The sequence below is a fragment of the Pinus tabuliformis genome, chromosome 6 (assembly GCF_031772625.1).
Source record: "Pinus tabuliformis cultivar Carrire ecotype Pingquan chromosome 6, CPIR1, whole genome shotgun sequence".
Classification (NCBI taxonomy): domain Eukaryota; kingdom Viridiplantae; phylum Streptophyta; class Pinopsida; order Pinales; family Pinaceae; genus Pinus; species Pinus tabuliformis.
This window is the reverse complement of record NC_142292.1, coordinates 1,555,359,361-1,555,376,127: the sequence shown is the minus strand read 5'-3', so window position 1 is coordinate 1,555,376,127 and position 16,767 is coordinate 1,555,359,361.

The window sequence follows — 16,767 nt, the reverse complement described above, 5'->3', positions numbered from 1 at the left end:
CAAATAATAGCTTCAAAATGAAAGTAATGATACTGGAACAATGATTTTTTTTAGGGTCAATTTTCAAAATTTTTAAAAAATGCTAATAAAACCAAATTTTTATGTCTCAAATAAATTTATTTATTAGGAAAAAACACATTAATGTTTTTGGTAGAATATCATTTTTCTTTCTTAAGTATAAGTTTAACATGTTTTAAACCATAACATGCTAGATACAAAAGAAATTGAAAATTTTTCAACTATAAAATTAAGAAACCATGACATTATGAAAAAATTACATCACTAAATAAATTCAAAAGTCTTTATTTGTATACTAAATAAAACATACATTATATCTCTAATTTGATATTGCATTGTAGATATTTAAATAATAAAATTTATCATACTTAAGACATGTAATCCAACAACATAAAAATGATTCATAACTTCTCATTTAACACCATATGGAAAACATTAATTTTATTTGAAGATACGATGCATACATCAGTTATATAAACTGTCTTAAACAATTATTCAAAATCACTCATATTTTCTTGCACACCATCAGAATTCACATCTTCAGATGAGTGACTGGATGCTGACGAAGATGTTCCATATTCTTCTCTTTCATCAACTAGTGCCCCATCTGAGTCCACATGCATGCCGAACATTCCAGGTTTCAAAATTCTTCTAGATCTACGACTGGTTTCAGCAGACTCCCATGTCAACACTGTTCCTTCTGGTAACAACCTTTTCAGAATCTCTATCGTCTTGAAGTGAAGAGTTCCTCTCTTTGTTAAATTGAAGTCATAAACAAGTATGTCAACATCCTCCAATTGTAATATGTCTGTGCGGCGGCGATTTATATTTGTACCCTTTCTTTTTCTTTTTCCGCCATTTTTTTGTCAACTACCATCTCTGGCTTATACACACCATTGAATGGGTGTGTATTTGTGGAATACCAATGTACTTCAACACCTGTAACATCCTCATTTTCTATAAAGACCTTTATAACTTTAGCAACCCAAAATGGATAGCCATTGGGATCTCCATTTGCTAGCACTGCAATCATGCAACCCTCCTTAATATCCTGTACTGAACCCCTGTAAAGGTCTTCCATGGCTTCACGTTGTGCAGGAGATCTTCTGGAACCAATATACATCTCTCTTTCCATTGCCTGTGAAGAATTAATAATACCTTGACTTTGTTGCTGTTCAACAATGTTTACTTCCTCGTGTTCATTCGACACATTTTGTGGCCAACTAAATGGATTTTTCAAAGGTATATCTTCATTTGTTGTTGTTGAAATGATATCACTTTGATTATTGAAAAATGACTCCCACCAAACTGAATCAGCAATGTCAAAGTACTCATATGTATATCTAATACATTTTTTAATTTCTTCCAGGAAATCAGAATAATTTATATGTCTATTCTGTTTGCGTGCATTCTGAACTTCACCAACTGATTGTAATAACAATATTTTTGATGCAAATATTGGACGATTTGGAATGAACTTCAAAAATTGCAAACCTGATGACGGTGCCCATTCTGTAGTAGTTGAAAACTTCTTGCCCCATATTAGTGTTTTCCCATTAATTTTTTTGATACGAAATTGATGTTGGAAGCTAATGTCATTAAGTTGTTCAATGCATTTCCCCTCACCATATGATCCCAGAATAAACCTTCGCATGTCAACAGTTTCTTCCAACACATCAAACGTAGGCTCTGGCATGTATGATTTCTTAATACATTCAATTAGTGATGGCAAGCTCCCAACTTCCTTCCTCCTCAATGTGACTGAAAAACGACTGAACATCTGATCAATATGGTCATGACTGTGCCCAACAAGAAGGAAACCAACCTTTACCTTTTGAAAAATTCTCAATTCAACAAGCATGTTTAGATATCCAAAAACAACCTGATTTTTGTTTTCACGGCAAGTGTTGTCCAATTGTAGATACAAAACTTCAGGAAGATTACCAGACCAATGAGAAATCACATCATGAATTATGGTTATGGTCAGATTTTCATAATTATGAATATTTGGAGCTATGAAGTACACCCTTGGCAACATTTTCCCATTGAAGACCATACAGCCGACCAAGTGAAACTGAATAAAATTTTCCTCTTGTAAATTTTTGGGTGTGCGAACAAAATGTGGTAAAAGTGTTTTCTTCTGGTCCATACCATCAATTATCAAACCCAAATATTTATTCGGATTATCATAACACTTCTTTTGATGCTTGTAAAACTTCTTCCTTTCATTTGTTTGTTGTTTGCGATGCTCCTGAAGTTCTTTGACAATTAAATCTACCCAACATAAAAGAAATTCATTAAGAAATATGTTTTCATAGTTGATGACTATACAATTTTAGAAGTTAAAGTTATGAACGCTTACCTCTTTCTGAGCCTTCACATTTGTCCCTTTTTTATTTAAGAGAAGCACATGTACTGCAAATCCCCATCCTTGTCTTCTCAGGAATATGGACATTATTGAATTCTTTCTTCCATATCTTCACAAAATATTGATATGTAATAAATTGGCCATGTCCCTCAGCACCTTCTGCATATTCTTTGTATAAGTTGTAGATTTCTCGTCTTGAAAAATTATCTGGAATATGTATTGTCTCTCTATTTGGCATACACTCTCCATGCTTTGAAAAGAAATCTTTCATCCATGACATTGCAGTGTTTGATAATGGCCCAAACTGTATTTTATGACGTACTTCTGAATAAAATGTGGGATCCTTTTCCAAATTTTCTTGAATTCTCGAGAGACGAAAATTCCCAATCGAATGAAACATTTTAAAAGCTTTTCTACACAATAATAAATTCCTAATATGATAATCATAACCTGAAAATGTAGATTGCATGCATCCAACTAAATATGAATTTTGCATGCTTTTATTCATTGACAAATATCTCTTCCTCCTTTCTAATGCAAATGTGAAATTCATATGTTTCAAGCAATTGTTTTGGCAACATTCACTTGAAATGAGAGCACTGATAGAACTTCTTCTCGTCAGATATTCTTCTCTACCCCTTGTATAACTAGAAAAGCTTGCATTTATACGAAAAGGTCTGCTCCTACTCCTCGATACAATATTTCTTGGCAACATCTCCATCATTGGATCATAATTTTTATAAGGATTTTCATCATCATTAAGAGGAATGTTATCCACACTATGATCAGCTCTGCTTTTCAGATATTGACTTAGAGGATACTCTTCATCTTCCCCTTCTTCAGTGCCACTGTAATAGTCTTTAGAATTCGGACTGAATGGAAAATTTGACTCATTGTTTAATGGATATTCTTCCTCATGTGCATTGTCAGTGCTACTCTCATAGTCCATAGAATTAGGACTACGTTGAAAATGAGACTGTTTACTTATTGAAGATGCTACATCTTGTCCTTTGTCACTGCTACCTTTATAATCATTAGAATTAGGACTAACTGCATGATCCTGTCTTTCATCACTGCTGCTCTCATAGTCCTTAGAATTAGGACTAAGAGGACACTGTGACACTCCAATCTTTTGAAATTCATCATCCCGCGCTTCATCACTGCTGCTCTCATAGTCCTTAGAATTAGGACTAAGTGGACACTTTGACACTCCATACTTTTGAAATTCATCACCATGCTCTTCATCACTGCTGCTCTCATAGTCCTTAGAATTAGGACTAAGTGGACACTTTGACACTCCATTCTTTTGAAATTCATTACCACGCTCTTCATCACTGCTACTCTCATAGTCCTTAGAGTTAGGACTAAGTGGACACTTTGACACTCCATTCTTTTGAAATTCATCACCATGCTCTTCATCTCTGCTGCTCTCATAGTCCTTAGAATTAAGACTAAGTGGACACTTTGACACTCCATTCTTTTGAAATTCATCACCACGCTCTTCATCACTGCTGCTCTCATAGTCCTTAGAATTAGGACTAAGTGGACACTTTGACACTCCATTCTTTTGAAATTCATCACCACGCTCTTCATCACTGCTGCTCTCATAGTCCTTAGAATTAGGACTAAGTGGACACTTTGACACTCCATTCTTTTGAAATTCATCACCACGCTCTTCATCACTGCTGCTCTCATAGTCCTTAGAATTAGGACTAAGTGGACATCGTGACACTCCATTCTTTTGAAATTCGCCATCATGCACTTCAAAACTGCTGCTCTCATAGTCCTCAGAATTAGGACTAAGTGGACACCGTGACACTCCATTCTTTTGAACTTCACCATCATGCACTTCAAAACTGCTGCTCTCATAGTCCTCAGAATTAGGACTAAGTGGACACCGTGACACTCCATTCTTTTGAACTTCACCATCATGCTCTTCAAAACTGCTACTCTCATAGTCCTCAGAATTAGGACTAAGTGGACATCATGACACTCCATTCATTTGAACTTCACCATCATGCTCTTCATCACCACTGCTTTCATAGTCCTTAGAATTAGGACTAAGTGGAACCTGTGACTCTTTATTAATTTGAAATTCTCCATCCCCTCTTTCATCAGTGTTGTTCTCATAGTCTTTAGAATGGGGACTAAGTGGAAGAATTTACTTTCTATTCATAGTGGAAGAATTCCCGCTATATTAATCAATATGAATAGAGTTGTTACGCAATGAAGATGTTGATGGTGTATAAATCGAAACTTCACTATCAGAACAATCCATCCCTTTCAAATAGGAGATGTTGAATGATACAAATGGAGTATCCTAAGGATATTATATAGCTTAAAGAATGAAATATTTCCTCCAAAAAGCTTCGCGAAAATATTTCCCTCCAAAATTTTTGCGAAATAATTTCCCTCCAAAAATTTTCGCGAAATAATTTCCCTCCAAAAGTTTGTTAGATTTATTTACCTTCATTAATTTATTCTACAATTTATTGAAAAACGCAAACTAAATTTTTTTATGAAATAAATCACTAAAATTAAAATTGTAAACTACAACTTGTACATTAATTATTGTAATAGTTAAAGTATATAATATTTACTAACAACTGATTTTTTTTTTATTTTTTATGATATATTCTAAAACAAATTAATCCTACATTCAATCCGTTGTAAAACAATTCTACAATATTCGCTCTATAATATTTTAAAACAAATTATCCCACATTAATCGTACGGAAAAACATCTTCGTAATTTCACTTATATATTAAATTTCATTATCACTATTACTCATGTCACATCTAGGTTTTCTGAGTTTCGTTGAAAAACTCGTGAATTTGTGGAGCAGCTGTATTGTTATCAACAACATATTGAACAAAGAATTCTCGCAATTGAAAGGTAAGTTCAATTTTTTTCCTTCAAAATTTTCATATTAAATTAATTTAATGAAGAAGATTTTTTTTTTAAATTAATAATTTTTTTGAGCATGGTGGGCCCGATCAAACTCAATCGCCCAATAACCATGGGTAGGCCGTCATCGTGCCCCCCATGTCCCACGCCACCCTCCCTCAACCCATGCTCCCTCCCCCCCCACCTCTCAGCCTCCTCCCAACCCATTACCGACCTCTCCCCCTCACCCATGCCCTCTTCACCTTCCTACCCAACCCATGCGCCCCCCTCCTCAACTCCCCTCCCTTACCTCCCCCACCCCCTAACTCCCACGCCCCCCGCCCAACCCAATCCCCGGCCCACGCCCCCCCTAACACCCCTACCCCACCCCCACCCCTAACTCCCCTACCCCCCCCCACCAACCCCCCCCCCTGCCCGACCCACGGCCCCCGCATCCCCCCTAACACCCCACCCCACCCCCCTAACCCCCCTACCGTCCCACGACAAACCCCCCCCCCCCCCAACCCCCCTACCCCCCCGGCCAACGACCCGCGTCCCCCTCCCCCCCAGCCCACGGCCTGCCCCCCCCCCCAAGCCCACGGCCCTCCCATCCCCCCTAGCCCCCCCGGGCCCAAGGCCCCCCATCCCCCCTAACCCCCCTACCCCCCCGGCCCACGGCCCCCCCACCCCACCCCCCGGCTCCCCCATCCCCCCCCCGCCCACGGCCCCCACCCCCTCCTCGCCGCTCCCCTCCCCATCTCCCACCGCCCACGCAGCCCTCCGCCCTGCTCGACCGGCGGGGGGTTGATTCCTGCCGGTCGGACGGGGCGGAGGGTCGCAGGTGGCGCGGCCGAGACCAGCGCCACCCGAGCGACCCTCCGCCCCGCCGGTCGGGCAGGGCGGAGGGCCGCGTGGGCGGTTGGAGATGGGGAGGGGAGCGGCGGGGGGGTGGGGGCCGTGGGCGGGGGGGTTGGGGGGACCGTGGGCGGGGGAGGTGAGGGGGCGGGGGGAGGGGGGGGTTGGGGGGTAGGGGAGTTAGGGATGGGGGGGTAGTGGGCCAGTGGGGGGGTTAGGGGAGTTAGGGGGGGGGGGGGGCGTGGGCCGGGGGGTTAGGGGAGTTAGGGGGGGGTTAGGGGGGGGGTCGTGGGGCGGGGGGCATGTAGGGGAGTTAGGGGGGGGGTCGTGGGCCGGGGGGGGTTAGGGGAGTTAGGGGGGGAGTTAATGGGGGGGGGGGTTAGGGTAGTTAGGGGGGAGTTCAGGGGGGGGGGGTAGGGGAGTTTGGGGGGGGGGGGTTAGGGGAGTTAGGGGGGGAGTTCAGGGGGGGGGGGGGTAGGGGAGTTTGGTGGGGGGGTGGGCGTGGGCCAGGGGGGTGTAGGGGAGTTAGGGGGGGGGGTGGGCCGGGGGAGTTAGGGGCGGCGACTGTGGGCCGGGAGAGTTAGGGGGGGCGACTGTGGGCTGGCGAGGGTGTAGGGGAGTTAGGGGGTGGCCGTGGGCTGGGGGAGTTAGGGGGGGAGTTGGGGGGGTAGGGGAGTTAGGGGGGGGCGTGGGCCGGGGGGGTGTAGGGGAGTTAGGGGGGGCCATGGGCCGGGGTAGGGGAGTTAGGGAGGGTGTGTAGGGGAGTTAGGGGGGGGTTGGGGGGGGGGGTTGTAGGGGAGTTAGGGGGGGGTTGGGGGGGGGTTGTAGGGGAGTTAGGGGGGGGGGGGGCGTGGGCCGGGGGGGTGTAGGGGAGTTAGGGGGGGCCATGGGCCGGGGTAGGGGAGTTAGGGGGGGTGTGTAGGGGAGGTAGGGGGGGGTTGGGGGGGGGGGTGTAGGGGAGTTAGGGGGGGGGGGGAAGCTAGGTAGGGGTGCTAGGGGTGGGGGCGTGGGCTGGGGGGGTAGGGGTGTTAGGGGGGGTGGGGTAGGGGAGTTAGGGGGGGGGGAAGGGGGGGCGGGGGGGGGGGCGCGGGGCTTGGGGTAGGGGTGCTAGGCGGGGTGTGCGGGAGGGGGGGGGGGTAACGGGGATTGGGTTGGGTGGGGGCGTAGGAGTTAGGGGGTGGGGGAGGGAAGAGAGGGGAGTTGGGGGGGGTTGGTGGGGGGGGGGGGCGCATGGGTTGGGTAGGAAGGTGAAGAGGGCATGGATGAGGGGGAGAGGTTAGTAATGGGTTGGGGGCAGGCTGAGAGGTGAGGGGGGGGCGACGACGCATGGGTTGAGGGAGGGTGGCGTGGGACATGGGGGTAGAGGGGGGTGGCATGGGTAGGGGGACAGGTCGGTTGGGTAGGGGGTTGTGGGGGGCACATGGGTAGGGGGGTAGGGGGCTCGCCCTCACTTGCCCAGCAGTCCACTTAGCTTCGTCGTCCCTCACCCGAGCTCCCGCCCGCCCATCGACCCGCCCGCCCACCTGTTAGAGGTGGCTGGGCCATTTTGATTATACAAATAACAAATTTATGGTATATTTTCGTTGTTAATTTAAGTTAATATGCTTTTTCTTATTTACTAATTTATGTGTTTTTAGTTTTTAGGAAAATGGCATCAAGGAAAATTTTTGTGAATCTTTCTGGACCAAAGACTCTTAAAGGTGCATCTTCGAAAAACATTGGTGAATGAACTCCACCTGAGCTCATGGCTACAAATCATTCAAGTGCCTTAAGTGATAAGAAGATAATTTCAGACTGGAAAACTTCAAAAGAGCTGAAATTTCCATCAAGAGCCTGGTATGTGAAAGAAAGAGAGAGCACAAATGTGAATATATATCTATATATTGATATACCCCATAATAATGAAAATTTGGAGGTGATGGGAAGAGTCATAGATATATGTTTGGTACCGAACACTGAAGTTGTTTACGTACTTACAAAAGCTCCCAAGTCACATGAAAGGATTAAATACCGACTATCATATTCATTATATGACACGAGAGAGGTATCTACAAAGTTGTGTAAACAAATCGTAAATGAGATGACACAAAACATCGTAAGTATTGTTATTTATATTTTTATTTTGCGTTCTTGAAAGTGTCTCGCTATATTTTTTTAATTTTGTTTTTATTGACATATGATATTTTGTTTGGCAGAATTTTGTTGAAAGTTGTTCAATTAGGTTGGGAGGCATTCATTTCATAGAGCATGATATCTTGAAAGTTGTCAACCATTTTTACTCAGTGTCAGAAGAAGATATGGAAAACATGGAAAATGTAGTAATTGATGATGCTACAAAACTACATCCAAAGAATCAGAAAAGAAGGTCTCTAGTGGATAAATCTAGTAAGGGTAAACAAGTTACTTTTGAGGACGATGAAGTTGAAATTGACAGTGAAGCATATGTTGCCATTACTGAAGATGACATTGTAACTGAGAAAAGTCGTAAAAGACCAAAAGTAACAATGCCCAAGAATAAATCTGTTGAGAATGTTATGACGAAGAAAAGTAGAGTTGAAGATCTTGAGGTAGTCGTTACCAGCAATAAAGAACCTAGTGAAACTTCAAAAGAAAGCAGAGAAATCATTACACCAGGAGCTGATTTAGATGATGGCATTATCAAAACAAAACAAAATGCCATTCGACAGAACTTGACAAAAAGAAACTTAATTGGTGGTGGTCGTACATTTCAGCTAAATGTCAGATAAACATATAAGGCAAGTGAAGGACAATGCCAATATCAAGTCAGAAATCCACATCATCTGCATGTTCACAACTTGAAGACATTGATGACGTACAATCCATATGCTCATGTGGTTAGTTATGTGCTTCTTGTTGATCCACTTCAAGTTCCCAACAAAGAAGCATTTGATAAGTCAAAATGTTTTGAATACAATTATTATGTGCTTGGGGGGAACCATTCTGTAGAAGCTAAAAAACAATTGATGGAGGAATATCCTAATAACCCACATTTTGAAACATTGAAATGTATCATTTATGCTGGTTTAAATGAAACAGAAGCAAAGTTAGTGGCATGGGACCATAATTCAGATAATGAATATAGGATGTCTATGACTTTCATCCAAAGGGTTAGATTTATTCATAGTGAATTTCAAGAAAAATGTGGTGGGGATAGGATAAATGTTACTGCAGATTTCTAAAAGGAATGTTGTATGGAAATAAGCTATCAAATTGAAGAGAAAACCAATTCAAAAGGTGGAAAAGACAACAGACATAGTGATTTATTCAGAGGTGTTGATAACATTTTCCAATTGGCATTTAGAACTGGAGATGTTTGGAAGTTGATTGATGAGATTTTTAGCATGTGGGAAGGCATTGGCATTAAAAACCAGAGGGTCAAAAAGTCTAAGCCATTGATATGTAGTAACAGTAAATCAGCTCCTGAACTAAAGCAACTTCCAGACGATATGACCATCACGCCTTGGAGGGTGATGCAAGGAGTGAAAGATGAAAAAATTGTCAAAACAATATCATCTCGTGTGAGGTCAGGGGAATTATCATTGGAAGAAATGTCTGAAGAATTTCAAAAGTAAGTTTGTTGAATTATTTTTATTTATATCTAGGATTATAGTTATCTTTTAAATAAAACATGTCGTTCTTGGTAGTATTTGTTATACATATCATTATATTAACTTTTTGTTACTTTATCTATGCAGTCACAAAGTTTACATGAAAATTCAGGAACAAATGGTTAGATTGTTGAATGAAGATAGTTGGGATGATGTTGTACGCAACTATCCAGATTCAAGTTCTACATCAACATTAAAAGCTTTTTATCTTGCATTTAAAAAGGTATCTTGATTTATACATTCAATTTTATTCATCTGTGTACTATTTTTAATTTAAAACTTACACATATATTTGTTTATTTGATAAAAGATGAGGAAGGAAGATAATGGAGCACCAGAGAGTTTCAAGACTTTTATTGAAAAAATAAAGATTGAAAGACTAAGGAAGCAACGTATTAAGAATGTTGAACTTGATCCAACTCTTAATCATTTCATTTGGAATGGGCTAGACACTATTCAATATCAAGTAATACAAGGCGAGTGTGAAGACATTGCTAAACTCATACCAAAAAGGGATTATGCCCTAGTTATTGCAGATATTCCCCATGGTTTCAATATTCCAAACATTTACTATGATAGTGACCCTTATACTTATCAAGCTTTTAATAAAGTGGTTGCGGGATTTGTAGAAGTGACGTCATTACCATTATGGAGATTTAGTTAAAAATAATTAGCATTATTTTTGTATTAATGGAGAAAATGGTTACATTGTTGTAACTTTCTCCCTAGTTTAGGATTAGTTCCTATAGTTATGGGGTTTGGGTGCAACTTCCTATTTCCTAGTATTCTATTTAATAATGTAATCTTTGATTGATTGGATAGAGAGTGGACGAGAGTGATCTCTCAAGTTTGATGAGTGTAGTCTCCAGGTGCAGGCCACACCTGAGAGCTACATCTCTTTCTTTTCAATTCTGTTCACATTTTATCTTGGTATCAGAGCTCAGATTGAGTGAGCCTGATCTTTTGTCACCTGTGAGGCTGAAGTGCCTGTAGTAGCTAGCTTGCCTGTGTGGCTGGAATAGCCTGTGTGGCTTGAAGTGCCTTTGTGGCTGTGTGTACACGAGAGCTCTGTGCTCGATTGAGCAGGTGGACTGCAGAACACCTGGCTCGGACTCGAAAATTTTGGCACGGATTTTGCACGGATTGGCGCGGATTTTGCACTGACAGTTGCGCCAGAAGAGGAATTAGCGCGGATTTTGAGGAATAAACTGCGCCAGAGCGCCAAAAAGCCCGATTAGCGCGGGATTTTACCGGGAAAGTCACGCCAATTAAAATACTCTAAGCGATTTTGAATTAGCGCGGATTTTTCGCTCGGGGTAGCGCCAAGGGGATCTGTGAATAGCGTAAACTTCGTTTCGCGGTCTGCAAACGGTGCAGATCGGCGGAGTTGTAGATCCGTCCGGGAGAGACAGATCGGGAAAGCGCCAGAGGAGATCTGCGGGAAACCTCGACTTCGTTTGGCAATCTGCAGGGAGAGCAGGATCGGCGAAGTGGCAGATCAATCCGAGAGAGGTGGATCAGATCAATAGTGATCAGATCATTGCTTCGGCTGTGTTGGAAACGCCGAATTTGCTCATTGGAGCGGGAGTGCCAGACACTGCAGATCGGTGGCAGAGGTGACAGATCGATATGACAGGTATTGTTTTTGTTGTTAAGTATATTCACAATGAGTAATACGATGGAATCTTACCTTAACGAGTCTGGTAAACTCAACGGGTCTAACTTCACGAATTGGAAGTTTAAGATCCAGACCCTACTCGAAGGTGCGAATGCTTGGACTATAGTGACAGGCGATGAGCAGAAGCCGGCTGCAACCACACAGAAGGAAGACTAGGAAAAACGAGAAAACAAGGCCAAAGTCCTGTTGAAGATGTCTGTGAAAGACAATGTCATTGCACACATCAGAGACTGTAAAACGTCCGCAGAGATTTGGACGAAAATCAAGAATCTGTATGAAACCCAGAATACAAATAGAGTTTTGGCTCTGAAAAGCAAGCTATTTTCAATGAGGATGGACGAAAGGGAGTCTGCTACTGCATTTGTCGCGCGAATTAAGGATATTAAAGACGGATTGGTGGCCATTGGAGTGGCGGTGGCTGATGAAGATCTTGTTGCAATCACAATGAATGGGATGCGTGATGATTTCCAAACCTTCATCACTGGAGTCTCGGAAAGGGAGAAAACACCCACGTTTGATGATCTCACTACGATCTTGCAACAAGAGGAAGAGCGACGGCAGAACCTGAATCTGAACCCCCAAAGTGACGATCTCATGCTGGTGGCAAAACGACGACTATCTAAAGGGAAGCAGTCACAGCAACAATCAGTCCAGAAAGGAGGAACAACACACAAACATCACTGTCATAAAGGTATGCTTGCAAATCACTCTGAAAAGAAATGCTTTTATTGTGGAAAGAAGGGTCATATACAGAGAGATTGTTATTATAAGAAGCAGGCTGATGAGGCAAGGAGGAGACAGGTAAATCCAAAACACAGAGGATATTTTGTTGAAGAAGAAGACTTCAGTCATGAATTTCGACTGTTCACAGTCGACTGTGCCCTTTCAGCATCGAATGAAGTTTACATCTGGTATGTCGATTCCGGAGCATCCTCTCACATGACAGGTAATAAGGAATTTTTTGATAGTCTTGAAGAAATTATAAATGGATCAAAAATATATCTAGGGGATGATAATGGATATCAGATTAAAGGTCATGGGGTGATTTCAGTTAAGTTACCAAATGGAAAAATTAGTCACCTTTCAAATGTTTTATATGTACCTGAAATAAAGAAAAACCTAATATCTGTATCCATGATGGCTAATCAAGATATGCATGTCGAATTCTTCAAGACTCACTGTGTGATAAAGGATTGCAGGAATGAAATTTTTGCAACAGGCATGCGAGTTGGAAGCCTATACAGATTGGATGCAAAAAGTATATCAAAGCAAGCCATGGTTGCAGGAGAGTCGACAGCTGAGAAACTCTGGCATCAGAGGTTTGGTCATCTGAATCTGCAGGATCTCATGTTGTTACAAAAGAAAGGTATACTCTGTATTAGATAGACCCTTACCTTGCAGCATGCTCCTTGCGCACTCTACCAAGGTTCTGTTTTTATGCTCTGCAACTCCGTTTTGTTGTGGTGTGTGCGGCACTGTATACTGTTGAACAATCCCATGAGATTTGTAGTATTTCATGAATTCTTTTAATTTGTATTCTCCTCCTTGATCAGATCGGAGAATTCTAATACTTTTTGGGCAGAAGCGATAAATACTGTTGTATATTTAAAAAATAGAAGTCCTACTAGGTTTCTTGGCTTCAAAACCCCTTTTGAAGCCTTATATGGATTTAAACCAGCAGTAAACCACTTAAGAGTCTTTGGGTCAAAGGCATTTGCACATGTACCCAAAGCTGATAGAAAGAAACTAGACCCTAAGGCAGTCAAATGCATCTTTGTTGGTTATGGCACAGAGTTTAAAGCATACAAACTGTTCAATCCTGAGTCTCGTAAGACATTTGCAAGTAGAGATGTAGTCTTTCATGAACAGGTACAGGAAAGGAAAGCTGATGTTGGAGATGATTGGCACATTCCATTGCTGTTGGAGGAAAGCAGCGAGGATGAAAGGGAGCAGGAACAGGAGCAGAAAGAAGAGAATGAAGAAGAACAACAAGAAGGTGAAAAAGCAGGCCCGGTTATTGTAGAGGAAAACAAATTTGAGGTAAGTCCCCTACCAAGGAGGTCAGGTAGGAAGACTCAATTACCATTGAAGTTGAGAAACTATGCTTTGATGTCAAAAGTTTTGAACATTATAGAGCCCTCTAATTATAAAGAAGCTAGTCAATTTAAGGAATGGAGAGCTGCAATGAATGAGGAAATGGAATCAATTCTTAGAAATGATACTTGGGATTTAGTTGAGCTGCCTAAAAAAAAAACACCCATAGGATGCAAGTGGCTGTTTAAACCCAAAATTAATGCAGATGGAAGTATAGATAAGTTAAAAGCTAGGTTGGTTGCAAAAGTATACTCACAGCAGGAAGGTATAGATTTTGATGATACTTTTGCACCTGTAGCAAAGCTAAATACAATCAGAATGCTTATTGCTTTAGCTACTAAATGTAATTGGGAATTACACCAGCTTGATGTTAAATCTGCATTTTTAAATGGTGATTTAAAAGAGGAAATTTACTTAGTACAGCCAGAAGGATATGTAAAGCAGGGGCAGGAACATCTTGTTTGCAGATTGAAAAAGGCTTTATATGGTTTAAAGCAAGCACCCAGGTCTTGGTACGAAAAGGTTGATTCTTTCTTTGTAGAGTATGGTTTCCATAGAAGCTTAAATGACCCAAATTTGTATACCAAGTACAATAATCAGGGGCAGATTATTTTGATTTCTTTGTATGTGGATGACATGATTATAACAGGAAATGCAGATGATTTAATCAAAGGAATCAAAAGGCTTATGGCACAAGTTTTTGAAATGAAGGATCTCGGAAGCCTTCACTACTGTCTGGGATTAGAAGTATTCAGAGATACTAGGCAAACTTTTCTTACCCAAGGGAAGTATGCTAGAAATCTGTTAGAAAAGTTTGGTATGGATCAGTGTAGAACAGCAGCGACACCTTTGCAGCAGAATCTGAAATTGAGTAGTGATGATGGCACTAAGGAGGTTGATGCCACAATGTACAGACAGCTGGTTGGCAGCCTGATATATCTTACAACAACCAGACCCGACTTGGCATACTCTGTTAGTGTGTTGAGCCAATTTATGTCAAAACCGCTTGAAAGTCACTGGATAGCAGAAAAGAGCGTGTTAAGGTATCTTTGTGGTACTGTTAATTATGGTATTTTATACACTGATGTATCTGATGTTACTCTAGCAGGTTTTTCAGACTCAGACTAGGCAGGTAACCTGGATGATCGGAGCTCCATCACAGGTTATGCATTCAACATAGGTTCCGGGGTCATAGCTTGGAGCAGCAAGAAACAGAGTACTGTAGCTCTGTCGTCATGTGAAGCTGATTATCAAGCATTGTGTGCAGGAACGTGTGAAGCGATCTGGTTGAGAAGGCTTCTTAAAGATGCAGGAAAAGAACAGAAAAATCCCACTTCCATCAAAAGCGACAACCAGAGCACCATTAAATTAGCATACAATCCAGTGTTTCACAAAAACACCAAACATATAGACACTTAGTTCCATTTTGTTAGAGAGAAAATACAGTCTAAAGAAATTGTTGTTGTATATTGTAAAACTTGTGACAATGTGGCTGATATTTTCACAAAGCCTCTTGCACGAGTGAAATTTGAATTGTTTAGAAAGATGCTAGGAATCCAGGAGAACCCTTTCTTCATTAAGGCGGGGAGTTAAAAATAATTAGTATTATTTTTGTATTAATGGAGAAAATGGTTACATTGTTGTAACTTTCTCCCTAGTTTAGGATTAGTTCCTATAGTTATGGGGTTTGGGTGCAACTTCCTATTTCCTATTATTCTATTTAATAATGTAATCTTTGATTGATTGGATAGAGAGTGGACGAGAGTGATATCTCAAGTTTGATGAGTGTAGTCTCCAGGTGCAAGCCACACCTGAGAGCTACATCTCTTTCTTTTCAATTCTGTTCACATTTTATCTGATTTGTGACATTTCATTCAGACACACAATTGGCAATGATATTGTCAAGCTTCAAGGGGAAAACAAATTCAAGGATGCAGCTTACATGGTAAGACGTTTAAAAGGTATATTTGATTAATGTTGAAAAATTCATTTATGTACAAGTTAACTGAACTTTTACTATTTCATGTTACAGGCAAAAGTCAAATCTTCTTAACAATGAAGATCAACAATTTATAAATGACTGTGAGTTCATTCATATTGATAGTTGGGCAAAAGATGATAGCCATATGTCTATGATTTTTAATCGGGTGGACGGAAAGAGTCATAGCCAAATACTGACTTATGATGCTGTTGTGAGAAAACTAACATATGAAGACAAAGAAATGAAAGGAGAGATAGTTAACATTTATCAAAAACCACAATTATTGATTAACTATCTTATAGACATATGTTCAAATGAAGGAGATTAGGTTCTGGATTTATTTTCTGGCTCATGTAGGTTTTGCTATATGGAATTGAATTTCAATATGTTCTTTTTTAATTAATATGTCACTGTACTAATTTACTTCATTATTTTTTTTGTTCTTGATAATTAGGTACAACACTAGCATGCTTCCTTCAAAAAGGAAGAAATTGCATTGCAATTGAGAAAGATCCATTACAATGCAATTTCATTCAGCAAAGAATTAATGCTCTTCAATTTCTTCCAGATGCAATGCAAGAAATTGGGTTGAAGAAAGGGGACTTTAGTGAATCACGTGTGGCAAAAAAGGCAAAGGAACCCCAACCACGGTTACATGGTATGTCTGGAAAGACATACATTGGGAGATTCGCGGACATCAAAGACCCATTAGAAGAGGAAAATGCGCAAAATGAAGAAGAAAATATTGTGGAAGAAGACAATGATGAAACTCTAGAGGACGAAGAGTTTGGATTACGTGACATTCTTAATTAAATTTAAGTTATTCTTGGAAATCAAGTTTTGCAATGTTTTGACTCTGACATTTTATGAAAAGAATAATCAATCAATTAAAGTTGTTATGTGTTCAATATTTGTAATTTGTGATTTTCGCATTGATTTTTAAGTTAATTATTATTTTTTGAAAAAAAAAGTGATTATTATTATTTTTTTGACATGAAATTCATTAAAAAAACTATTATTTGACCATTTTTATTTAAATTTTTTGTATAAAACTTGTGATTTTGACATGTTAATTCTAGCAAAAAATTACCAAAACGTGTAGTTTTTTGTTATTTTTATGTTAAAAATGGTTATTTTTATGTCCATTGTTAAAAAATATTGTTGTTTAGAAACAATTATTTCATGTGGATTGAAAAATTAATTAAGGAGTATAAATATGTAGATTATCTAAAATTCAAACTATCGACTTTCTAATTT